The 25323-nt window shown below is 44.4% G+C and overlaps 1 long non-coding RNA gene across 2 annotated transcripts in view; it reads left to right on the top strand.

Annotated features, from left to right (window-relative positions):
- The first annotated feature begins 3258 nt into the window (after positions 1–3258).
- Positions 3259–25323, top strand: part of LOC131378555 (uncharacterized) — a 37700-nt gene continuing 15635 nt past the window's right edge. Inside the window, exons 1-2 of one of the 2 annotated variants that reach the window (XR_009207847.1) lie at positions 18252–18283; positions 19247–19383. This is a non-coding gene — a long non-coding RNA (uncharacterized LOC131378555). Of the gene's footprint in view, positions 3416–18251; positions 18284–19246; positions 19384–25323 lie in introns of those variants that run through there. The other variant, XR_009207848.1, reaches the window with a different exon arrangement.

Raw genomic sequence — 25323 nt, 5'->3', positions numbered from 1 at the left:
CAAAGGCCTCTGCAGCTTAATAGCCACTTCCCTCCTTCCCTCCTAGCTTTTTTGCTAAGGCAGTGCTGGGAGTACAAACCTGAACCAACAGGTTGAGAGCAAAATCACCTGTTTTCACAGAGAATGACGTTTGTGCTTCAACAAGCAGGAATAAAAAGCCTGAGACTAACAATTTGCTGAGTGCCACAGCCCACTAGTTATTAGGCATGTACAAACCTGAGAGAATGGCTGCTCCCACAGCCTCATGCTCAGCTGGAAATGGGCAGGGAAGGTGGTGATGCTTTTGCTGCCCTTTGCATCACTCATCAGCCTCAACCCTCCTTGCTCCAGCAGTAAAAACTGGTGGTACCCACTCCATTGGGATCCGGGATCTGCCATTCCACAGCACCACGGGTGCTGGTAGTGATGCACTGAGGGAAAAGAGATGAAACTGCCCATTCTTGTCACTTGGATTAACAAGAAGAGTCTCTGCTGGTGGGAGAGAGACAGGGGATCCCTAGCAGGCGTATTTTTGGGTGAAGTGCTGTCTTTACCCCATGGCGTGGCTCCTGGGAGTGAAATCTATTTCATGCCTTACTGTTTTCCCTGTTCCCATGCCCCAAAATGTTATTTCTGAGCAACTCCGCCTGTTTATTGGGGAAGTTGTTCATACCAGCTGGTGCAGATGGTACTGGAAATTAGAAGTTTTAAACTTTGGACTGTCACCAGTATTTCCAGTTTTCTTGTCAGGCTGGGCTGCATTGAAAACTGTGGGTGAAACTTCTAATAATTACCTGATTCTTCCTGGAAAGAAAGGCACAGGGCAACTTAGTCCTTGTCACCTGCAGTGCAAAGTGACAGATCATCATCAGAGGAATGAGATCAGGGTTTATGGAATGGCTTGCTCTATAGCAAGTGGGTGAATATAGTGATGCTTCCCATGAATATTCATTCCCATTTTAGAAGTCACTTTACATCCGTCATTCTGGGGTAGTTGGTGTCTCTGGAGACAATTATACACATAGGGGTGCTGGCTAATTTGTTTGCCTTGAATTTTTTAAAGGCAAAAGTCCTATGCAGTGTGTTTTCCAAGTGAGATGTTGTTTTTTTACAGAGATGGGAATAGTGAACACTGCCCTGTGGAGTCCTCTCCCCCAGCCTGCAGCAAGAACAAACCTTCTAGGTGCTGGGGTGAGGTGGGGAAGGCTTTTTACCATGGTAGTGAAGGAAGCTGAGGGTGAACCAAATTCTGGCTGCTACTGTCTTTCTGAATTTGGAAGGAGATTATCTTGATATCAGGTATTTTATAGCATACCTCAGACTTCCTCTGAATTTTTTTCAAATTTCACGCAACAAAGTTTTATTCCAAATACGGGCATCAGAGTTTAGATTGGTAATGGTGCTGGGTTAGGGCTGTGTCCAAATATTGTGCTGAAGCCGAGTAACACCACTTTGCTAGGCAGCAGCTTTGCTCTTGATACCCGGGAGCGTGGCAGAAATGGGAGCGCATGCCGCAGGCGGAACGTCTGTCTCTGGAGGGGGCTGGTTGGCAGCATGCAAGGTTGCAGGTTGCAGCATGCCGGCTGACCAAGTCCAGCCTGCACGGGTTATAGGAAAAGCAGCTCCATCTCTCCAGAAAAGCTGGAGATCTTTAAAAGCTAGAGGTGCTGGCTATCCTCGGGAGCCCCACCTGGCTTCTTTCCCTGCTCCCCACAGCTGCCTGGCAGGCAGTGACAGCTCTGCCAGCCGCTGGGAATGCATTTGCTCCAAACATTCCCGAGCAGCCGTTTAGATCGTTAAGAGCCTGTTTGCATTAGGAGAGGGGGAAAGGGGCCACGCTGTGAACGAAAGAGCTCCTGCAAATCTTCCGGTGTTCTCCAGCTTGGCCGCGGTGAACTGGCTACAGAAAACACCTACGTTGGACTTTGTGTATCAAAAAGCGAGGGGCAGCCCCTGCTTTGGTGTCTGGGACGTGAAAGGGGTCTGTGGGAGTTGTCAGCCTGCCAGCAGCTCTCCTTGAACTGCCTCTGCCCCAGGCTACAGCAAGGCTAGATGTGGGACCCAGAGGGAAGGATGCATGGAGAGGCAGCCCAGCAACCCCCACCAGTGCGTTTCTCTTGGGGTATCACTGTAGGTTGGTTATTTGGGTTGCAATTTTTTTTTTTTCTGTAAAACATTTACTGCATTAATAAAGAATATTTCACAGGGCTCTGCTTTTAACAGAAAAGCCAAACTAACTTTGCAGGATGTTGCCAGCCCTACCCACTCATCTACTTTTAGCTTTAAAAGACCTTATCAAGTTGAGCACAACTGACAGGTCATATCTCGAGGAAGCAAGCCAAAAATGTTTTCACTATTTATTTGGGTCAATTCATGTGTTGAACAGTTTAACCCCCATGCACCCTCCTCATCTGTTCCCTACACACATTTTAAAATTGGTTTTGTAAAGGAAAAATGTAGCTTGGCTATTGATGCACTGAAACATAAGTGTGTGTTTTCTGCAGTGTTATAAATATGTGAATGATCATTTAGTAAAATGTAACTGGGGGGAGGAAAGGGAAGAAAACCCCCAAAGGTGATTTCCATCAGTGCTTCCAGGGTTCACTTCCAATGTTATGCAATTAAATCCAATTCAGTTGATGCATTAGTTACCCAGAATGGAAAGACAGAAGGTTTATATCTCTTTCCATTATTATGAGTATGATGAAAGTACCACAGGACCCCATCCCTGATAGGGGCCGCTATTGTCTGAGACACAAAGCTGAGTAATAAACACAGTCCCCAGGGGAGATTCTCAGCTGGTGTAAATTATCACAGCAATTAATGTGCTATTTTGAAGTATGACAATTTACAACAGATGATAATCTTCCTCCTGGCCAGGAAGAATTACTGATTTTAGCACATGATTCTATAAAACCAGCTACAACTGCAAACTGCCCTGATTTACATGCTCGGCTAAAAGCCACCTTTCCTGTCATGTTCCTCTGAATTAAGAGGATTAAGTGCAACATTTAGGTTCTCCCTGTTCTTTACAACAGACACCTGTTGAGCACCCACCTTCCAGGTGCAGCCAGTCGTTTTTAGGCAGTGCTCTTCTGGTGGAGAGTCGTCTCAGCCTCGTGAAGGCAGCCTGGACTTGCCCTGTTAACTTCACCCTGCCTGTGCTGTCTTCTTGCTTGGTGTTATCGAGGTTTGTTGCTCTAAAGGCATGTGGTTTTATAGTTGCTGCCTTAAGGAGTCTCTGAAATGATCTTAGGAAATGATGGGAATGCAGGCTTTGAAAAGAAAACCAGCAGGCAAAGGTTCTGCAGCTGTTTTGTGGCCTGAAGGATAAGGAATGATGAAGTTAGTGAAAAACCCTTGCTGAGCCCTCTCCTTGTCACAGTAGCTGCCAGCACTGGCTTCTCTCTGCTTTATATCTGGCACCTTTGGGCGCGTGAGTATTTATCTGCTATTACTTTTGTTACCCTCATTGGGTTTCGCTGTTCGCAGGATACCAACATCATGGAATAAGCTGAAGTGACCCACTGGGATCGTTGATTCCAGCTCCTGGCTCTGCACAGGAACATCCCCAAGAGTCACACCATGGGCCTAAGTGTGTTGTTCAAACACTTCTTAAACAGGCTCCATGTTGTGACCACCCTGGGGAGCCTGTTTTGGTGCCCAACCACCCTCTGGGTGAAGAACCTTTTTCTAGTATCTAACCATGATCTCTACCATGGCTGAAATACTTCTGTCTCTCCAGAAGATCCTTGAGGAGTACTGCATTTTCTAAAGAGACAACAGACTTCCGCAATATCTAAAGCAGAAATTTCAGAGTCTGGTTGTGAGTTTAGGCACCTAAATTATCTAAAGCTATTTCAAGTAAGGTTATTTTTTAATTTCCTTTTGCTTTGTGGAGGTTGGGTTGCTATTGTTTCTTCTCTACGCATTTATTTTTAAACCTATGAATTATACTGAAAACTCACAAGAGTGAGGACCTCTCAGATGTACTTTACACCTGGCACAAATACACACTAGATTGAATCCTGGCTTGAATTTTTTTTTTTTTTTTAAATCCTGAAAGTGTTCCAGGTGCCAGTGCTGTTACATTTGTGCAATGGAAACAGGATTTCTTTATCTGGTTAAGCACTTTTGGATTCTGCAGGATGTAGATGTTACTATTATAATAATGGTTATGGTAATTTCCAAGGTAGGCGATAAATCTATTGCTTAATCCATCCCTTCTAATTAGACAGCAAGTATAACATCACTATCTGGGATAGAGGGAGTCTCAAGTGAGATCAGTGTTTAAAATCTAAAATTCAAATTATCCTTTCCTTTCTGAAGATGGGGTGGGGGGCACTGTTTAAAAATAACAGACTCCAGTGATTTATATGGTATCCTCTTGTCTTATCAAAAAAATACAATTTCAAATTGAAAAAGCTTTAGTGGTCCTAATGGAGAAAAGTCTTGAGTTTAATCCTACCAGGCATTTTAAAACCATGAGATGATACAGAGCACAGATTTTAAGAGGCAAAATGAAATACTTAATCTTCATCAGTTAAAAAAAGGCTACTCCAAGACCACAGAAGATTATGTAACTTTGAGGAGAGGGTTTAAGTGATTACCATAGCCTAAGTAAACCAGGATCACGGGAGCTGGGAACAGGAGATGTCATGGGGGGTTTGGGTTTGAGTCAGTGTTGGGGGGTCAGTGCATGTGAATTCTAGACCTGACTGTGTAAGTTGAGATCTTGGCTCACCCAGGGCTGCCCTTACGCAGGAAAAGTCCAAAATGTTTAAACACCTCAAAGGAGCAGGACGAGCCCTGCGTGTCCCTGTGACACTGAATCAAGGGCCAGAGTGGTGGCACAGCTGGTACAGCTCTTATGAGAATGGATTGCTGGTCACAGTCTGTATTGCATTTTACTGCCCTCATTTCAATCTGCCGGAAATAGTTCTTTTGGAAAGGTTTTGCAGCCAATTTTACTGGCTCCAGACACCTTTCAGGTGCTGGCTTAGAGGTCTCCTGCCCATGAACTGGAGCTCTTGTAAAGAGCTCTGCACTCGTGCCTATGGCTTCTGGATTGGGGCTGTTAATATTGCAGTGCACTTGGCATCAAACCCACATGAGCTGCTTTCTCCAAAAAGCTTAGAAGTGAGAATAAGTTGCAGCTTTTGCAGGAAAAAATGAAAATAGGTGAGTCAATCAGTTGAAAATTTCACCCAGTGTGAGCTTGCAGGTGATCTGCTGGTGCTATGTAATTTTTTATTCTGTGAAATTTTAATGGGATACATTTGAAGCTAGGATGTGGCTGCAGTTCATCCTTTTCCCTCTTATTTTTTACTGCTCTAAACTTTTTCTTTCGTTAGGAAAAACAAGGTGCTTCCTACACACAAATCAGAATGTTCTGAATGCCTCTGATGTAACAGGTGGTTTTGAGGAGAAAAATGTTTGTATTTAGGGTATTTTTAGCTGCTTTGCAGCATAACAAGCAGCTTACGTCTGTGGCCCTAAACATGAGTGGCAGGGGCTTGTCACTCTTCAAAGCTTTATCTGGTGCAGAAGTTTTCCTCCATCTGGAGCTTCTCTGTTCTGCCAACTTTTATCCTACTGTAGAAAAGCTATAAGAATTGGATCATTAATTAATAGTGGTATCCTAAGGATATTGTCTTAATCCAATGCAATGAAATAGAGTAGTGATTTATTGAGTTGTTTCTTTCCCTTGCCTTAAAAGACTGAAAAAACTCCTCTCTTCCCAAAAACCCCCTCACCCAAAAAACCAAACCCCAGAAGTGGAGTTTTTTTGTAGCGGCAAAATCTAGGCATAGTGAAACTGCTGCATGGGCTGGAGGGTGGGAGAAGAGAGAGGAAAACCCCATTTTTCTTCCCCCTCTATCAGAAACACAGTGTGTATAAAACAGCTAAAGTAGCTTACAAAGAAAAGCTCTGCAAACAAGGCTGAAAGCAGCATTCACCGCTGCCTCAACAACAGCCCCTGGGATGTCCTGTGTGGCCTCACTGGCTGGGATGGACATGTCAGGGTCAGTCTCTGCAGAAACACGGCTTTTGGAGGAGATGTGCAGATTAATAGCAGCCATGGACCTTCCCCCCACCGGCCATCAATTTTTTTTTTTTTTTTTTAGTTTTAATTAATATCAGCTTAACTCAGATCAAAATTGGGACTGCTGTGCCAATAAACCCATGACCACTGTCCTGATGGGATATGAATTGGTGGCCTTTTACTGAGACCTGCTTGCATTGCCTTCATATACCAACATAATCACCTGGAATTAGCATCCAGATGAGGGTCTTAAAAAAGGAAAATTAGCATGGCATATTGGAGGTGACATTCAAATAGAAATTCCCCACCATTTTCTTGACTAGAATTCTGCAATTATGAAAAAATGAGCCCATTACATGCTGGAGGTTGTTTCAAACTGCAGGACAGCCTTGCAGGCAGAGAGTGCAGCCATAACACAAACCACACTTTGTGTTCAAACAGTATTTGACAGCATTAAATATAGCACAGGCTCGTCTAACCTTCACATCTCCATTCAGATGCTTGACAATAGCAGCACTGTTGTTTTATTATGGATTGAAGGGAATCTTGACTGGCTTTTCTTTGCCCTTCAGACCATGCTGGATAGATCTAGGTGTTTGTTTTGTTTTTTTTTTTTTTTTTTTTTTTTTTTTTTTTTTTTTTTTGTTTTTTTTTGTATGTGTGTATTGAGGGAGCTGAGGCGATTCTCAGCTCACACATCTTTCCCATGGCAGGGACAGCTCGTTGTGGGGGCTCAGCATGATTATAACCCTGTCAGGGGCCACGCGTCCTGCTCCCAGTTCCAGGGCAGCACTGAGCATTTGCTGAGTGGCAAGGAGCTGTGAGGAAGGGATGGGAAACAGAGGAGCACCACATCGGCCCCACTGGTACTGTTTGACTTTTCGCACAATCAGCAGCAGCACGGAGGGGATGCAGAGGTCTGTGGCCGTGGGTTAATCTATCCTGACAGCAGAGCTGTCAAGGTATCTTTGCATAATGGGACCTTGGGATAATTAGATTTAGCACTCAGGGCCGAGCCGTGAACCTCTGGAGTGAAGGGGCCGGTAATGGGGGTTTTTCCCTGTGGTGGGGTCAGGGTGTCTGCCTGGCCAGGGAGTGGCTGGGCTGAAATCTTTGCTCAAGACCCTCTTGCTTTCTGCTGAGCTTGGGATTACGAGTCAGAACCCACAGCTCCTTTCAAAGGGTGATGCTTATTTTGCTCCCCCTCATCTGAGATGACTTTCCTGCCTCCCCCTCACACCCTAATGGTTAACCTCAAAGGAGTATTTTGAGGGGAGAAAAAAAAATTGATATAATATAGTTTCTTATACAGCATTTCAAATCATCCTTAGGAAATAATAAAAGTTGCAGAAGTCAGAGTGAAAAGAAAAAGGAACCACAATTATGCCAAAACGTAATTTAAAATGCAAATTTTCCCGAGACACTACAAACTGCCCTAATTGCGGTGTGCTCTCTTATCACCGCTTCAAAAGCTCGGTGTGCTCCCTTGCTCCCTCCGGGAAGGGCCTCAGCCGCGGCTGTGCTGCCACACTCTGACCTCTCCGGCGAAATACGGGTGACCCAGAATGAAACCAAGCGGGAATGGGGGTGGGCTGGGCTGCCTGCCCCAGCCGGGACTCAGGGGTCTGCGGTGGGTGCCCTGGGAGGGCAGCTTGCACCACGGATGGAGAGAGAGCGATGGTTTATAGGGAACAGTCCGTGAACATGTAGGTCTGGAGAACACCAAGTTGCTCCCTGCACTTTTGAGTCTGTAATGCCAAAAACCCCCCATAATTGCACTTTAAAAGAAGCTTAGCTGAGAAATTTGAAAGTACTGCAGCTATTGAGATGCTTTTTCACAGAGCCTGGCAAGTGAAGTCTAAAAAAAATGTACTCAGTTGTTGAGCAAAATGTTTGTAGCTCTTCAAAGTTGTCCTTGGTGGCAGAAATCCCTGTTTGGACTATGTAGCAGACAGCCTGATGTGCTCCACACACTGCCATGGCATCCAGGAGGGCACCTTTTACCTCTGGTAGGGTGGCCAGAGGCAGAGGGGTCTCTCCAGTGTCCTCTGCCCTGCCTTCATGGGCTGCCACTGCCCAGCATTATGGAAGAGGTCCCAGTGTTTGCACATGGACCTGTGGCCATGCTCTGGTCATCAAAGATGTCCTCAAGGACACCACAGAAGCAATCACACCCCATGGTCCTTGGGCAGGCTGGCCTCCTCTGAATATTTCCAATCACCTTCTGAAACTGTTGGTGTTTTAACCTTTGTGTTGAGTAGCCCCCGTGGTTTTGCCCCATGATTTTACCCTGATTCCTTGTGTGGCATGGGAGGATCTTTGCGAGGCTTTGTGCTCAGCATCTCACAGTGAATTCAGAAGAACTGGGTATTTATAACCTGTTCAGCCTCCCTTTGGCTCTTTCTGCCTGTGGTCTGTCTCATTTTCTTTGTAATTATGCTTTATACGTGAACTTGGGATGTCCTGAGACTGATTACTGACAGGCAGTGGAGCCTTTTCGGAAGCTCTGATCACTGTGGGAGGGGCTCATGCCTCCATCTCCCTTGCACAGGCTGCCCAGGGCAGTGACAGACACTAGGGTGTCACCCTGCCTGCCACAGGACTGTGAGGTTTGTTGCAGCACAAGGGGAGACAGCAGTCAGAACTCCTCTGAACGGCACCGAGCAATCAGGGCCTCACAGAGTCACAGATGGGATTTGCTGGCTGTGTACTCCCCGTGGTTGCAGGACACGTTTCCCTTTCCAGTCCCCCCCGAGCTCCAGAGCACTGTACTTTGCCTAAATTTTGGCAGTGCACCGAGCTGAAGCACTTACTTTGTCTTTCACTGGCAACATTTCTCAGAGTGTGGGGCACATCTGGGATGCAGGTAGGATGTCTCTCTGGTGTTTGTCGGAGCCTGAAACTGTGGTGGGTCTGAGGGTGCTGGAATGGGAGGTTTTTCTTGTGCCTCTGACCCAGCATGATGCTAATGTGAGTAGTGGAAAATCCATTAGCTTTTTAACAGTCCTAGATGGCATTTGGGAAGGAGTAGGTAAAAAAGAGGGTGAAGGCAGGTGTATGACACTGCTTCTACTTGCACAAGGGGCTCAGGAAATAGTCAAATGGGTTGTGCTGCTCCAAACAGAGTCCTGCTTTCAGTTTTCCCTTTTTCCCATTGCAGCAGGAGGTAGGAGAGCCAAATCAGCTCATTTGGTGACTTATGTTTTAGATTAAATCCACTTCCATGGTAATATGGACTCAGATCCTTGCACTGAAGTGTCTGAGCGGCATCCTGCTGGGCCAGCATCCAGCATAGAAGATGCAGGATGACAAGGACTTGTGGACCCAGCTTCTGGGTAGCCACATGTAGGACCTGCTGCTTCAGCAGTTCTTTGTTGCCGCTTAATTTTGCTTATCATTGCTCTGCCTTTTGCAGACTCAGGCCTGCTTTTTAGGATTGCATCCTGCACAGCTGTTCTTCAGCCATGGGGGGCTGAGTTCCCTCTGTGATTCCCCATCAAAGGTGTGTCTGAGCATGACGAGGATTTCACAGCCTCTATGCTGGCTCTTATGGGATAGAATGGTCATGGTAAGGCATTTGTGATGCTATAAAGCAGTGAGAAAAGGGTTTTCTGGCGTGGTTGCTGGCCTTCCCTCTGGGCTTGCACTAGGCGACACCTGTGGCACAGCCAGTCACACACTGCTTTTGTCTGCCATGGAGAGGGGACAGGCTTTTGCAGGCAGGCTGGCATGTGTGTTGCTGTTCAAACCAGTGTGGGTAAAATGACTATTGCTTGGCACATCCAGTGCCATTTAACTGTGTGAACAGCTTGCTGGCAGGTACAGCACCAGCTGGAAGCACAGCTACAAATGTAAGCATGAAGAAGAGGCACTCACATCATCTGAGAATCAAACTCTGACTCTTAAAGGCCAGCATGTTGTTTTTCCTGTCCTGGGATCTTGAATTATTGATGCAACTTTATGCTGGAGATACATATTAGATGTGGAACCTTTTGGTGTTACCACTTGTTGGTGACATTTCTGAGTTGGGTTTTGCCAATGTCTTTGTCTTGATGAGTACTTTATTGAATAGTGTCCTCTGTGTTCTCTGGAAATACTTGTACAGTGGCCTAATGACATGGTTTAATTTGGCACATCATTAATGCTGCTACTATTAGTGTGTCCTCAAAGCACCACATCAGTGTCTCAAGCCCTCAGCGTGCCATGGCTTGGCAGCAGGAGCCTAAAGCAGCAAATTAAGTTTCAAAATGAGCTTCCAAATGTTATTCCTGCCCCAAACCTGGGTTGGATGCTGTGCCCATTCAAACACAGGCATCACCCCACTCCTGAAAGCTCCTAATGACTTTCATTCCAAAAGTCTCAGAAATCTATCCACAATTCATAAACACAAGTTGAAAAGAAGTTTCTAAAGCCAAAATGTAGGTCATCCTTAGTTTGCGTAGATGGGTGAAGGCAACTCGATCTCGTGCTAACTGCAGTGTGACTTTCAAATTTTGGAGCAGGAGGATGGGTGGTTACACACAGTCCAGGAAGCTGCAGCCAATGGCTGCGGCTTGACAGCAGCAGAGCTGAGCAAAGATTATTTATTTCCACCTAGCAGAGCCATAATAAAAAACTTCTCGCCTCAGACAGGCGCATTGCTCACCTGGCTCCTTCTGTGCTGATGGATGGGAAAGCAAATGAGGTTTTACTTGCCTGTGGAAAAAAAATATTCTCTAGGAAAGCCAGCCTGAGCTCAGCTTGTTGGAAGAGCTGCCAGGGACTTTTAGAGCCATTTTTGGGGGTAGGGCAGTAGTGAAGTAATTATTATCTGAATGCAGTAAAATGGGTATGTTTTCTAAATGGTTTCTTAAAGCAAAACTGAGTAGTAAGTAGGAATGCTTCCCTGCAGGCTGGCAGAAGGACACAGTTGGTATCACACATTTTAGCAGCTGGCATGTTAATGAGGCCATTTTTATTGAAATGAGATAAATACTATTAACATTTGTGGACTCCCAACTGATTTCTGAAGCATTTATTGAACTTCAAAAACTGCCTCAAGAATCAATTAAAAATATTTTTTTAGATTTGATAGAAAGAAGACGAAAGAAAATTGTGCTGTCACGTTTGTCTTTATCTGAACAGATCTTACCTTTCTGTTGCTGACTTTAAAGAGTTTCCTCTCCTTTTTTCCTTTTTGGTGCTTAAAATACCACTGAAAAATATCTCTTTGGAGAAAGTGGTAAGGTAGTTTGTAGTCAAGATGATTGGTGTGGGTTCTTTCTGCACAGGAAGGTGGTTGGTGTGTGGTTGGAAATGAACATGAGGCTCTGTTATATAGTGATTGCACTTGATCACTTTTATCAGTGAACAAAAAGTGTGTTTAAATTATTAGTTAAAATACAAAAAAGTTTTAGAAAGAAAGAAAGTAATGAAGAGCTGCCTAGCCTAGCATTGTGGGGGATTGGATGACAAGCAGTGCTTCTCATTTATCCTTTCACCAAGCTGATCCAGGGGAAACCCTTGAGCTTTGGTATGTTTTGGGAAGCCTGAGCAGTCAAGTCTGGGAGCAGTGGTGAGGAGCTGCTTGTCCTCACCAGGGTATCTGGTGGTCCACCACACCCGAACCCAGCATGGCACAGGCAGCTGAGGTTTGTTGTCTCCTTGGCTGATTCCCTTGGCTTTGGGAGAGCTGCAGCCCAATATTTAAAGCATTGTGACAAACTCTAGTATCTTCAAGGCAGAGTCAATTATTCGGTGCTAAGGTGAGGGGCTTGTTGGTAAAGACAAATGTTAAAAAGAAGAATCAAGCCACATTCTTGAAAATGACATTAATCTAAGCGGTGTGTCAGCCTGCAGATGCTGCTGGAGTCATTATCCCGAGCTGAAACAACAACCTATGCAATTTTATTTCCCTTGTTTTGTATTTTTTGTCACAGCAGGGATTCATTGCCTGAGAATATGTGTAACATTCATCAAAGACAGTCAAAGGTTACTTTAAGCCTTGACAGTGCATTTAGGGTGTCAGGAGCCCGGCACAGTGCTGTGGCTGAGGGCACCTCCCAAGCCACAGGCTGGACTTGTCCTGTGCAACTGCTTCAGGTGGGGGCAAATCCACAAAAAGGGATGATTGGCTGGTTTGTTGAAATAATCTGAATAAGGGTGGCTGGGCCATCATTTGGCCTCCCGCCAGGGACTGTAGGTCCTTCTTTGCTGTCTGATGTGCTTTGTGGCTGGGGCAGAAAACCTGCTTATCAGGAAGGCTCCCAGAAAAGCATTTTGTGCATTGAAGGCTGCTGGGGGGACCAACATAAAAAACAAGTGGGAATTTTAGTCTTTATCCCAAGTGCATCTTGCCCAGTTACTGATTAATCCAGTCTGTGGCAGAAAAATCCTCTTGGCTCCATTTAACAGCTCTGGAGAGGAAGGCAGGGCGTTAGAGTATGATCTACAGTTACATACCAAAAAATACAGGCTGTTAGGTCTGCGTGTGGTCTGTGAGACCACAGCCTGCCACAAATGCACAACCGTGCAGCAGCTGAAATGAGCAGCACTTCTGTTTCTGTATGCCCTCCAAAAAGTTGTATCATTGCTTCTAATTCTACCTCATATCTAACCTGAAAATTACTAGCCACTAGGATGAGTCTTTTTATTAGTTTACTTTTAAAGAAAAAAAAAAAAAAAAGACAACAAAACAAACCCTCAAAACAAGAAAAAAAAGACTACTTGTTTTATAAATATGCCTAGAAGTGGTTGGGGTTTTTTTTCCTCATGTGACTTGAATCCTTTCCCAAACTTTAAAAATATCCTTATCTGAAGGAAGGATAACAAAACAAGAAGAAACAGCCTCTCACCCCAGTGCCTTTAATAGTAAACCTGTGCTTCCTCAAGCTGCCACACCATTGCCCAGCCCACACTTAAGTGATGGGAGCATGACACGCAAGCAAAGGAGTCCAGAGCTCATCCTGAGGTGAAGGAAGGAGCTTCTCCCACCCTTAAGTGCTGAAGATGAGATGTAAGCCTGGTAGGCCAGGATGGTGTGGAGGAGAAGAGGTGGGCACCTGTGGTGCAGGCTGGAGCTGTGGCAGCAGCACGGGGAGCTGCAGGCTCAACCCACCAGCAGAGCAGCATCATTCACCTGCCTCTTTCACCCTTCCTCGCCCATGGCGTCCCTTGTGTGCTCATGCTTCTGGCTGTCAGGGGAACAAGCTTGAAACACTCTGCATGGAGATTTCAGGGACTTAGATCATGGCTGACAAAGTCAGCACACTGCAGTTGGGGAAATTACTCAATGTACATTTCTTCACTCTTCTGAGTTCAGTTCTATCATGTGGAAAAAAAATGGATGATTGTTACCTAAGTTACTTGCTAAACACTGATCTTTGTTATTTAGCCCTGTGGCAAAATCTGGTTTAGCTGCTTGTTGTCTCTGAGGCTGCAGAGTCACTTCAAGCCTCATCCAGGAACGACTTTGTCCTTTTACCATTATGGAAATCATGGACTGTTTCTCAGCATGTGAGACAGCCCTCTCAAGGCAGTGGGGTGCCCTTCTGTTGGCCACAAACACGTGAGCACCCAGGATGAGCTTCAACTTCTCACTGTCGCTCTCTCTGTGAATGATTTCTCTATTTTTATATTGCATTTATTTATTGCATTGATCCAGGATCAATGATCTGTCTGGCATAACTTAACCTTTTTTAATACCACTTTCATTCTGTTGGTGTAGTACAGCTGTGGATCTTGCTCATTCTCTTGAAAATGCAGATTCGAAGTACTCTTTAAAATGCTTTCTGATCACTTTTTGAGTTTTTTCAACTCCCTCGTGCTGAAGTTCATGTTACCCACTCAGTTTCTAGGAGGGAGGCAGCATGCAGGTAAGCCTGCTAAATAGAGGCCATGAGCATCAGTGTGGCAGAAATCCAAGATGAGCTTGTAGTTGTTCTGCAATTACAACACACAAGTAATTAACACATTTAAATAAAACCCCCAGCCAAGGTGTTTGCCGATAAAGGCAAAGTTCAAAAGCTCTATCAATTAAAAACTGGGAAGGGTTGGTATTTCCCAAGCCCAAGGGCTGCAGTGGGGTGGAGGTTGGGCAGGGCAAAGGGCTCCAGCCCTGGCATTGTGCAACCAGGCACAAATCCAGTGGGTTATTGTTGGTTGGTTTTAGCATTGCTTAAACAACTTGTATAGGTCTCTTTAGATGCTGAACAGTTTTACGGCAGCTGCTGCCTGGAAAGCTTCATATGCCAGGGCCCTAGTCCTGAAATATTAATTTAGGTGCTGACTCTTACTTAGATTAGCAGCTCTGTTTTACTGGGATGGAATTGTTCCCAGTAGTTTACCATGTGAGAGTTTGCTGGAAGATGGGCAGCTGAAGATCTGAAGGCAGCAAGAGGATGTGATGACTGATAGGTGTTGAAAGAAGCAGAAAGGATAACTAAGACGATGGCATTAGTGAGACAGAATTTCAGCAAAATTCTTCTCACTGCCATACAGCTTCCCTTATATACTTTATCCTTGATCCTGTTTTTGTTTGGAGTGTTTTTGGTTGATTGGTGGGGGATGGGGCGTTGTTTGTTTGTTTCTTTTTTCTTTTTGACAGGTCTCCATTTTCACCTGTTATTGTTCAGGGAAATCCACCTCATCCAGCCCCTGCCTGTCTCAGCGCCTTTGCTGCTGCAGGGATGTTCCCGCTCCTCTGCCCAATTTGGCCAACGAGGAGCACTGGCAATGTGCCTCCTTGGGAAGCTTTGCAGTTTGGATGCTATTGCACTTATATTTTCATATGAAAAATTAAAAATGTACCAGCAGCGGGAACATTGCCCACAGGACTCCAGTATGCCAAAATGAGCAGAGCCAAATGGCACTGGTTGCAGCTTCCTGTTCACACTGTGCCACTGGATCCAAGCATCATTTGCTGAAGCTGGACAGGTTCTGGGTGAGATTGCTGGTTCTTATATGACACAATGAGAAGTGTTAAAAAGCAGGGCTGGCTCTTGCCTACCTGAAAGTAGGTGGCTGCTGAACAGCAGCAAGAAAACCCCCCAAAACATAATGGCGGTTTATTGCCTGAGAGGGCAAATGGCAAGTTTCCTTGCAAATGAGAGTTTAGAGTTGGCATGGGTGAAGTGTGTCATTCCCCACTGCCTCCTGTGTGTGAGTCTGTGCCTGAGTGAACGTCTAGGAGGGAAGGGTTTGCTGAGCAGGGTGTGACCTGAACAGGCACTTGAGATGGGAAATCCCAAAACAAACACCATGGCTAAACTTCTGTCCTCTGGGCTTGGCTTTGCTTCCCCATTTGGTGGGAAGGTGTCTGCCTCTCTGGGACAGGCAGCCCTTACCCAGCATGTGTGACAAGTAAGAGCTGCAAAGAGTTGCCGAGATGAGTGAGTTCCCTGAATGCCAGAATAAAAAATGAGTTCGGATAGGAGCTGGCATCTCCTTTATTACTCACTGAGTGACAGCACCAGTCTCAGCTGCTGTACACAACCCAGAAGCTTTAACTCGAGGTGATTCATTCAGGAAATAACATTTTCCCTCCTTCCCCATCCAAGCATTCCACTCCTCCGAAGCGGCGATGCCCTCTCTGTCTGCTCGGCTGTGCCCCATCCCAGCACAAGGGGATACTGGCAGCCTGGAGCTCACCTCCCAGCCCGTGCCTGCTGGTGGCTTGCCCAGGGCAGCAGCAGGGAGCTGGGAGCTCACCTGAAGACGAGCAAGGGACACCACAGTCATTTGGCAGAGACTTGTCCAAAGCCAAGCAGACTTCTCTGCATGATGCTGCTGGAATCAGTGTCACCCCACACCTGGACATGTGCACAGTGCTGAACTGAGCCCCCTGCTTTTTCCAGCTGCACTTGGTTGTGTTCAGGAGGCATCCCTCTGCCTCCCTAAAGACAAAACCAAAACAAAATAACAAAATTCCAACAGAAAAAAACCCAACTCCCACTTTCCCCCCCTCCAACCCCCCAACCCTAGCTCTGTGAGATAGAGAAATGGTGTTACAGTGAAATGAGACAGATGAAAGTGTTTTCGTCTGAGCTCTGTTCTCTAATGTTGCAGTGTGGTCAAAGTGAAGAAATAAGAGGTCAGGTGTTTTTAAGGCTTAAATAATTTATTTTTTTAGCACAAACAAGGTGCAAGGGCTAACCTGGGACTAGACTTAATGATTCCTGAGTAGCAGTGGGTGCTGTTAGATGTGCAAAACCATGGAAAATGGGACTATTTGAGGAGCTGGTACAGTCTGTTGTTGGTAAAGCTGGACACAAAATTGGCATTCAGACCAAAATCAGTGCAATTAGTAAAAAGAACTCTTCTTGCAAGCTCAACATTTTTGCAAACACTGCCTATATCGTTGCCACCCACTCATCGTGATGAGCACAAGGGGCTGCCTTCTGAATTATCTATTTCATTTCTATATAATCACCTTGAAATCATGTGATGGTGCTGTAGTCTTCTCCGGAAAAATATTGCTTTAAACAGAAATCTCTCTGCCTGTGGAACTATAAAAGATGTATGACTGTAAACACAAACTAAAAGGACTGAATTTATCTTTCCTGTAACTTTGCTAAAGCTGATGCTATGATCTGTGTCTGTATGAATGAAATCAGCCTAAACAGCAAGGGAACCAACTTTATACCATATTGAAAATGTTTGCAGATATTCCGCTTTGCTGCCAGAAGTGCACCGCTGTCACACAAACTTTAAGTACAGTGTATCACATAAAATCAGAAATAGGAAGGTCTGTTTTGTTAAATGACTGAATATCAAGTATTTATTTTAAAAATCCCACTTTGTGAGACATTGGGAAACTTCTATCACTTATATTTTAAGAGCCCACTTGCAAACCAGCAGTCACTAGGAAAACACAGTGTTTGAACTTTGGTTTTGTAGTGGGGTGCCTTAAATGGTTAGATTTGGTGAATTTTTGCCTTCTGGATTGTAAGCAAAGTTATTGTTCTGCTGCTGTCTCTTCAGGAATCATGCTGTTTTTTTCACTTCCCTGTGAATGAGAAAAACATAAAGCAAGCTGGCATCAAGAACTGTGCTTTATAAGAAAGGAACGAGGAAAGATAAAATGGCTACATATGGCAACATGGACAGTTTCCAACTTAATGGAAATAAAAGAGTCAGATTTTTGCAGCATATAGTGAGAATTGAACTGTATTTTTATGCAAATGCTCTAGAAAATGCAGCTCAGCAAAGGCTGTTTTCCGACTGTTGGCTGAAAAGCGTTTGGAGTGCCTAAAGACGTATTTTCCACAAGAACTTGGTGAGAAAGAATATAAAGGGGTAATAGAGCATTTAAAGCCATTATACCTACCAGAGGTTTCTTTTTTAAAAAAATCTAAGGATCGGCTAAGAGGAGGAAATACTACTGAGCCTTTAACAAGCCTAAATAGTGATTCTTCCTTGCTATTTTGTTTGTTTGCTTGTTTGTTGCTTTTAAATGCAGGTCAACCCCAAATTTGTTTATGGGGTAAAACACCAGGAAGACTGGTGCATGGTTGCACAGCACAATCCAGCCCTGAGAGCTGCCACAGGAGATATTTCAGGTGCAATGTAACTTTGATAGGGTGGAGCTTTATGTGTCCTAGAGGAAAGTCGAAGTACAGCAGCACAGCCCTGCTGTGCAGTGTGGACACAGCCTCATCCAGGCCCTTCTGTACTGAATGATGCTGTGCACAGTGACTGAAAACTTCTTGCATGTGATGGCTAAGATGGTACACTCTCATAGGGAGCTCCACCATCTGGAAAAACCTTTGGGAGAGGCTAGGTGGTACATGCCTTGGATGAGCATGGCTCAGAATGAGGATGCCCCTTAAAGTAAAAGCTGAAGGGCCTGAGCCCCTTTACTGGCACGAATGGGATGGGCTGACTTCCTGTGTATTCTGTTACCGTGAAAACAAACCATGTGGTGTTAAGCTTGGGAGACTAGCAAAGAAAAAATTTCTTGAGTAGGCGTGAAGGAGGTTAACTTCTTGTTAAGGTGTCCCAGAAAGGGGAGAGAAGGACTTTTAAGCTGTGTGGTTGTCACAGCAACTTCTGCGTGTACCTGTGTGCCCTTAGAATTAACTGGGACTGAAGGATATGGTCTCCTGCCGCTAGGCAGAGAGTGACAATGTATTTAATTGTAAACCAGACCAAAGAGCAGCACTCCGGAGACTTGCCAGGGCGGGGGAGCCAAGAGTTAAAATGAGAGCCCTGTGTGAGGCAGACCTTTGTTTCAACAGGAAGGCTGGAGGAGCAGGCGATGCCGTTTCTCAGTTGCTGTAGGTGAGACTGGTGCCATTTGTGTAAGGGAGGGTGGCTGTGGGGAGGCAGTTGGATATCAGAGGAGCAGTGGGATGGATTGCAGAATCTGGGTGTAGTTTTTCACCTGCAGATTCCAGGGCAGCAGCTACACCAGCCATAGGCGCTCCCAAGACTGTGTAAGGATTTGTGGGAACTACAAAGTCACTGTAAATCCTCATTTACAACTGGGTTAGTACCCAATTCCTACACCGTAAGATTCATTCACAGCAGTTTTGAGAAGGGGGGAATTCACATCTCCCAGCTGGTCCTGGGTCTTCCAAAATGATTTGATGGTGAATATACCCAAGGGGCCATTTACAAACATGTCAGTAACCCTCAGAGTGCCCAGTCTATATGCCCCAGGATGAGGCGTGGGAGTTACCTGGGCTTTTTGGAAAGTGTTTTAATGAACGGGATGAGTTCAGAGGAATAGTTCTGAAAGTCAGAGGGAACACTAAAGAGACTGCAAATATGTGCCTGTACTGTTAAAAGAACTAGGCTCATTTCACTTCACCAGAATTATTTGCACTCTATAAGAACAGGACAAATCTGCTTATTAAAAGGGAAAATAAAAATAAGAATGTACTGGTGCTACATAATACTGTTTCTGGTCACATTAAGCTGTTAGAGTTTAAAATTTTTATGAAACTATATTAACCTTGACCAGCTTGATGTCTGGCTTGTTTAAAAACTGAAAGAAAAGCTTCATTCAGAAGAGTGAAATTAGATATTTTGGCAATCAAATAGCTTAAGCCCTTTGATACATTTTATTCTTTAGCATTAATACCTGTACTGGAAGGACTGGTTCTTGAAATTTACAAACATCTATTAAGAGATGAGTAAAAAAACCCCTGTATTGTTATCTTACTGGCCATCATTCATCTTAAATAACGCTCTTTTGCTGGGCTTCTTTCACTAAAAAACCCTTTTGTCCATCATTTGCAGATAAATACTAGAATGACTTGTTGGGATGAAAATACTGTCCTCATCACCAATCCAAAGCTACTGCTGGAAGCATTGAGGCTGAGAATATCCATTTTTCCACTGGTAGAGGCCAGATAGCAGACATTGAGTTTTGCTGGGTAAGCATTTTACCAAAATACCTTTATAGGTATAGGTATACCAATAGATCCTCAAAAATATTTTCTTGTACTCATGGAGGAAAAAAAAAAAAAAGAAAAGAAAAGCGGTTCAGTGTTCATTTTTTATTCTACAGACCTTTCTTAGCAGTGCTAAAGAAAATGTTCTGGAAACAAGAAAATACCTCCTTTTGGTTATAGTTGATCACTCTGGACCTCAGAGATGGCCACATTACATCACTAGTGGCCAGCTTAAGTCAGAGTGCTTTTAGAAAATTGATGTTTTCCTTAGTTCTTTGCCAGGGGGAATACTAGGGACAATAAAAAAAGCTTACAAAGAGACACACTGGTATAATTACCTGAGTAGTACCAAGAGACTGTTAAATTGAAAAGGAGGAAAAACCTCATTTTGTGTGCCTGCTGCTTTCCTGCAGGGCAGACACAGGCAGCAGTTTGTGCCCTCACAGCAGATTGTGGCACTCGCAGAGGCTGGGAGTGCTGTTATCTGGGGATGTGTGCTGTGCCACCATGTGTTAATTGTGCAGGGGGGAGAAAACCTGCTGCTTTCAGTGCTGGCTGGGGCACATTACTGGTGCCAGGACAGGATATGAGGGGTGGAAACGTGTGCTGTAAAACAGTCCAGGCACTTCATGAAACAAAATTTGCTGAAACCAGAGCCAGACAATCCCTGTGCTGCCCCCAGTTCTGGGATGCCCACCCTGCCAACAGGACCAAGTGCTTCCTGAGGGAGTAGGACAGACCTGCTTTGGTGCACTACTAATGCCTCATTTGGCTTGTACAGGCTGGCTGCACAGAAAGTGTCACCAGGTACCCCTGACATAAAGCATTCCTTGTGCTGAAATCAAGCAGACTCAAAACACCTGGCAATGGAAAAATTCTCTGTCCCCTCTTCCCCCATGTAATGCCCTAAGTGTCTGCTCAGAACGAATGGTGCCAGTATGAAATTGGATGGGGCAGGGAAGTTTGGGAGAAGGCGTGGTAAAACAGATTGTGTTGCCAGTGATTTACTAAAGTAGAGTTAAAGGGGGGGGGGGGTGATGAAGAGAAGTGCTGATTAATTGAAAATCTTGGAGTAGATGTAATATATGGCTCCAGAAGTCAATGAAAATGGCTTCAGTTTTACAGTTTTGTTGCTCCAGAAAATAATACCCAAGGAAAAGAAAGAATGAAAAGGTGTGTGGGCTTGCAGAAGGAAAGGGCAAGAGAATAATTAGATGTTCCCTCCCTGATGCCCTGCACTGACCATTGACTTTAGACTGCTCTCCCAAGGTTAGGCTTGTGATTTACTTTTCTATTGGGGGTCATGGGGGTAATGTATGAAGGAGAAACTTGCTGTTTTGACAAGCTGTGCTTTAAAGCTTCTGTGGCTGCTGATTTCTAGCTCACTGGGTAAAAAGCATCTAAGATTTTGTTCCGTTTCAACCATGATTATTGCACAGTGGGATTTGATTGACCTTCTGTGTCCACTTCCTCTCAAGAGTTACTGGGTTTTAACTTCCCCAAGTATATCAGCCATCTTACTGGAAACAGCTTATAGAAATGAATATGAGAGATAACAGCAGCAATCTAAAAAAACTGTGGAGAAATTAATTGAAAAAGCAAATTGTAATAACCTCATTTAGATTTTTGCAGTGGGCAGCACAAATTACTTACAACTAATAATGTTCTTCATCAGATAGACTGTACCTCACTCACTTGGATGACAAACACCCACAGGCTTTTAACAGTCAGGTCCCTGACAGACTGGGAGGACCCATCCTTCCCTGTGATGTCACTGCTCTCTAGGGAATGATCCAAGATTTGGCCCAGAGGGAACTTGGCCAGATACTGACATCGTTGGTTTGTTGACCCCCAGGAAAGGCAGGAGAGGAGCTGTGTTAGGACCTCTGTGCGCCAAGTTTGGTGCATAAGCGGAATGCTGAGTATGGCCCTTCCCCAAAGGGTGGTCCTGGAGAGCCCTTTGTCTCTTTCTTTAAGGGCTAAGCCTTACAAGATGTGTGTACTCCACCTGCCTGCTTTTACAGCCTGCCTCATTTTTATAGTACATGATTTAAAAAAAATAAAAATAAAAAATTAAAAAAAATCGTACTTCTCAGCTTGCTCTTCTTAGAGGGATGAAAATTTTCTCCTATGGAACCCATTAGTATTGCCAAAGGTTGCTTATTGAATGCTTACCTCTTATGGACTGTCCCTGTAAGCCTCAGAACTATCTGGTTATACCTTTAGCACTGCCGTATCACAGGCTGAAGGGGAAAGAACTTTCCTTGGAGCTTTAGCTCTGGCATTTGTGTGATTAAACTTGGATTCTAATTTTCCATTGTAAAAAAGTAAGTTTCCAGCTGCTGTGATTGCAAAGAAGAGGTTGAAAGTCTAAGCCCAAACTATGCAAAGCAAGAGAAGCAAATAAAAAGAACATGAGGAAGTTTTTTCATTTAGTCCTATGTTTTGAACTACTGCTTTCTCCAGGAGGCTGATTCATTCTTTAGAATGAATTGTGCTGGTTGTAAGGTATTTTTTTGTTCCCATGGGTTTCAGAGCTTTTCTTCCAAAACTTCTCTGCCCAGTTTAGGCATCTCTTAGAAAAACTAAATTAGAAGGAATTTGTAAGAAAAATTAATGATCTACTATATAAATTTTTCACAACTTTGTACATGGATGGAGTGGGTTTGTAGAATTACAGAATTACAGTGACTAATAATAGTAATAAAGTATCTGATTGTAGTATGCAGTTAAAGATAGTCATAATAGTCTCATTGTCTTGCCTTCCCACTCTGTGCTGTGACATCAGCCCATCCCAGACCATCACATCCTGCTCATGGCTGTGTCTTTGTTGATAAATAATGAGTCATTATATGCTTTGCTCTATGACTCGTACAGCTGTATTGCTCAATTTTCCTCTCTCCAGAATGAAATCCTCCTTTGCAAGGATTTAGTATGCCTTTAAAACAGCCAAGTTTGTCCTGTGGCAAATGTGTACTTCAGCAGAAGCAGGAATGAATGAAATAAGGGCTTTTTTTGGGTTTTGTTTTGTTTTCTCTCCTGTCTGATAACTGAAATAGGTTCACCTATTGTAAATGATATATTTTTCTTAATGACAGAACTCCACCACCACTCTGTACTGATGACACAATCTACCACATGCTGAACACATAATTTCCATGCCTTGTCCCTGCAGGACACATTTGACCTGTAGAGCCCTGCTGCCACACAGGCATCAAACTCTGCTCAGAATATTTGGATGCTTACTTGTAAACGGACACATGGAAGTTACGTGTTTTTACCACAAACACCAAACTGATTTAGTAATACTGAAATCAAAACTTCTTGCTCTCCAGCATGCTGCTACCTACACAACATAGTCAGGAAGCTCTTCTGAAACTAAAAGGATAACAAAATATTTTTTTAAAAGTACAAGAAATAATCTGAGTGATTTCCGAAAAGAAAGAAAGAAAAAAAAAAAAAAAAAAAAAAAAAAAAAAAAAAAAAAAGAAAGCTCTGACACTGAGAACATTGACTAAATACCATGATCATTCTGGCACTCTAAATAGCTGATTTGCATAGTTGGGAGATAGTTGTTTCCTTTCAATTTAAATTTTAAAGTATGATCAAGCGTGTGGCATAGCAAACTTCGAGTTCTGCAGACCTTCTGAATTAATATGAATTTCTTATCAAGAACCAATGAGCAGTTCAGTATGCCTACCTTGTACAGATGAGTTGAGGGGAAAGATCCAAAGGTGTAACAGATCCTCAGTGAGGCAAGATACACCTTGTGTTTGTTTTAACTTGTTGCACTTTACTTTGTTATTTTGTGACTCACCCTTGCAAAGTCTGAGAGAGATTGCCCAAGGCATTGCGCTGAGAGTATTTATGGATAAAGGAGGGACAGTGGAAACCAGGACAAAACACGTGGTCCCTGGGGTGGGTGGATGGATGGTTGATGGATGGATGGATTGTCTTTAATTCCTACTCTGATCGCTGTTTCCTTGCCTTCCCTTTGCTTTCCCTAGGCTGAGGTTCCCAAGCCCCAGCCTATCAGCTTCCAAACAAAGCTGCACATAGTCAGTGATCTGGTGTAGACTAAAGCATTGGCCAAAACCTTGGCTGTAAATCTTGCTGTGCTGGTGCCCTCCTATGGGGCTGCACATGTGTGCCTCAACAACCTTCCACCGCCCTTAGCCTGTGTGGAAGCACAGAGCTGTAATATCTGTGCCAGATATTGCCAGGGTGAGGTGGCCAGGCACTGCATTGGGTGTGCTGCTAGGAAGCAGCATCTACACTTGGGGAATGTTGCAAGCACGTGTTCAGAGGTTGCTGTATGGAAAACCATCACCTCTCTGGCAGAGCCTGTGTGTTGCCCTGAGCCTGCAGAGCCTCCTTAAGCACATATCTTTTCCACTAGACCTAAAGTGATCCAGGAAAAGTCCTGTCCTGACTCTCTCCCAGAAGGATCCTTAGTGAAACTTTCTCACCTCTGCCCATTTGCCATGAGCTGGCCTGGGGCAGGTGTCAGAATGCTGCTCTTACCTTGCCAACAACCCTCCTGCAGAAATGAAGATGTTTTCACTGTGCAAAGCATTGTATTTCATTGCAAAACAACTCTGTTGACTGCTTGCGCATCTATTCCTCCCTTCCCTGTATCACAGTCTCCTCCTTTGGATTTCTGAGTGCTGGGGGCACTATAAAGTACTGCTCATGGTGCACTAGAGCTGCACAAGGCATCCCCTGCTCCTTAGCCCCAATTAAAGAGCCATTCTTGTGCACAGGAGGGACTGACTTTGGATAAACAGAGAAAAGCTATTGCAGTCCTGCATGGGAGATTATTCAGCTGCCCATTTGCTGCCTCATTCTTTGTTTTTCTGCTCCTTCTGATGTATTTTTGGGTGGAGGGATTGAAAATTTGATTCGTTAAATAGGTTTAAGAAAATGTAAATGATAATTATAAAATTCCCTGAGTCTTTTTTTTTCATGATAGATTTAATGTAGCTGGCAGTTAAAATAAGTGATGACCTCATAAATATCATTTTAATAGCCTAGTCAATGGTGTAGCCTCTGCTGTTCTGAGATTTTTATCTCGGATAAGGGAGGGAAAAAAATCCTTCCTCATGGATTTATATTGCTGTAGCGGCTGCTGCTGCTGCTCATTACTTGCTGAGTAATTTGAGGGGAACATATTCTCCTCATGCAGGCAGACACAGAGTGAGCGAGCGTGGATGCTGCTGGGGGCTGGCCAGCCTGTGCCCACACAGCCAGATGTGCCCTGGTCAGTGGTGGCCCAGGCCAGCGTGTCAAGTGCTCCAGCTGAAGCTTTTGGGTTAACAACCTCATATTTTCCAAAGCCAATCATTTCTGCACACAAGCACCATCCTCATCCATCAGCAACAGGCAAGCAGGCCGGGACCTTGCCCACATCCTTGTTGTTAAATTGGAAAGAGATTAATTTGGTGAATGCACGATTCGTTGGACAAAGAATTGGCTGGATGGCCCCATCCCAGTAATTTTGCAGTCAATGGCTCAATGTTCAAGTGGAGATTGGTTACAAGGGAACTCAGGGATCCGTATTGGGACTGGAGTTTTTTAGTATCTTTATTATTGCTACAGACAGTGGTGGCCAGTGCTGCCTTGGCAGGTTTGTGGATCAGAGCAAGCAGAGGGTGCAGTGGATTTGTCTAAGGGAAGGACCTGGACAGGTTGGAGGAGTGGCCCTGTGTGAACCTCTTGGTGTTGAACAAGGCTGTGGGACACCTTTTCAGCTCTTTTCAGTATATGAGGGGATTTGTAAGAAGGCTGGAGAAAGACTTATTACCAAGACCAGCAGTGACAGGGCAAAGGGCAACAGTTTTACTCAGAAAGAGGATAGGTTTAGGTTAGGTGTAGTTATGAAATGCTTTACTCTGCGGGTGAGGCACTGGAACAGGTTGCCCA

The sequence above is a fragment of the Hirundo rustica genome, chromosome 5 (assembly GCF_015227805.2).
Source record: "Hirundo rustica isolate bHirRus1 chromosome 5, bHirRus1.pri.v3, whole genome shotgun sequence".
In the NCBI taxonomy this organism is placed as follows: Eukaryota; Metazoa; Chordata; class Aves; order Passeriformes; family Hirundinidae; genus Hirundo; species Hirundo rustica.
Note: the sequence above shows the minus strand (reverse complement) of the source record. Positions and strands in the feature narration are given on the sequence as shown.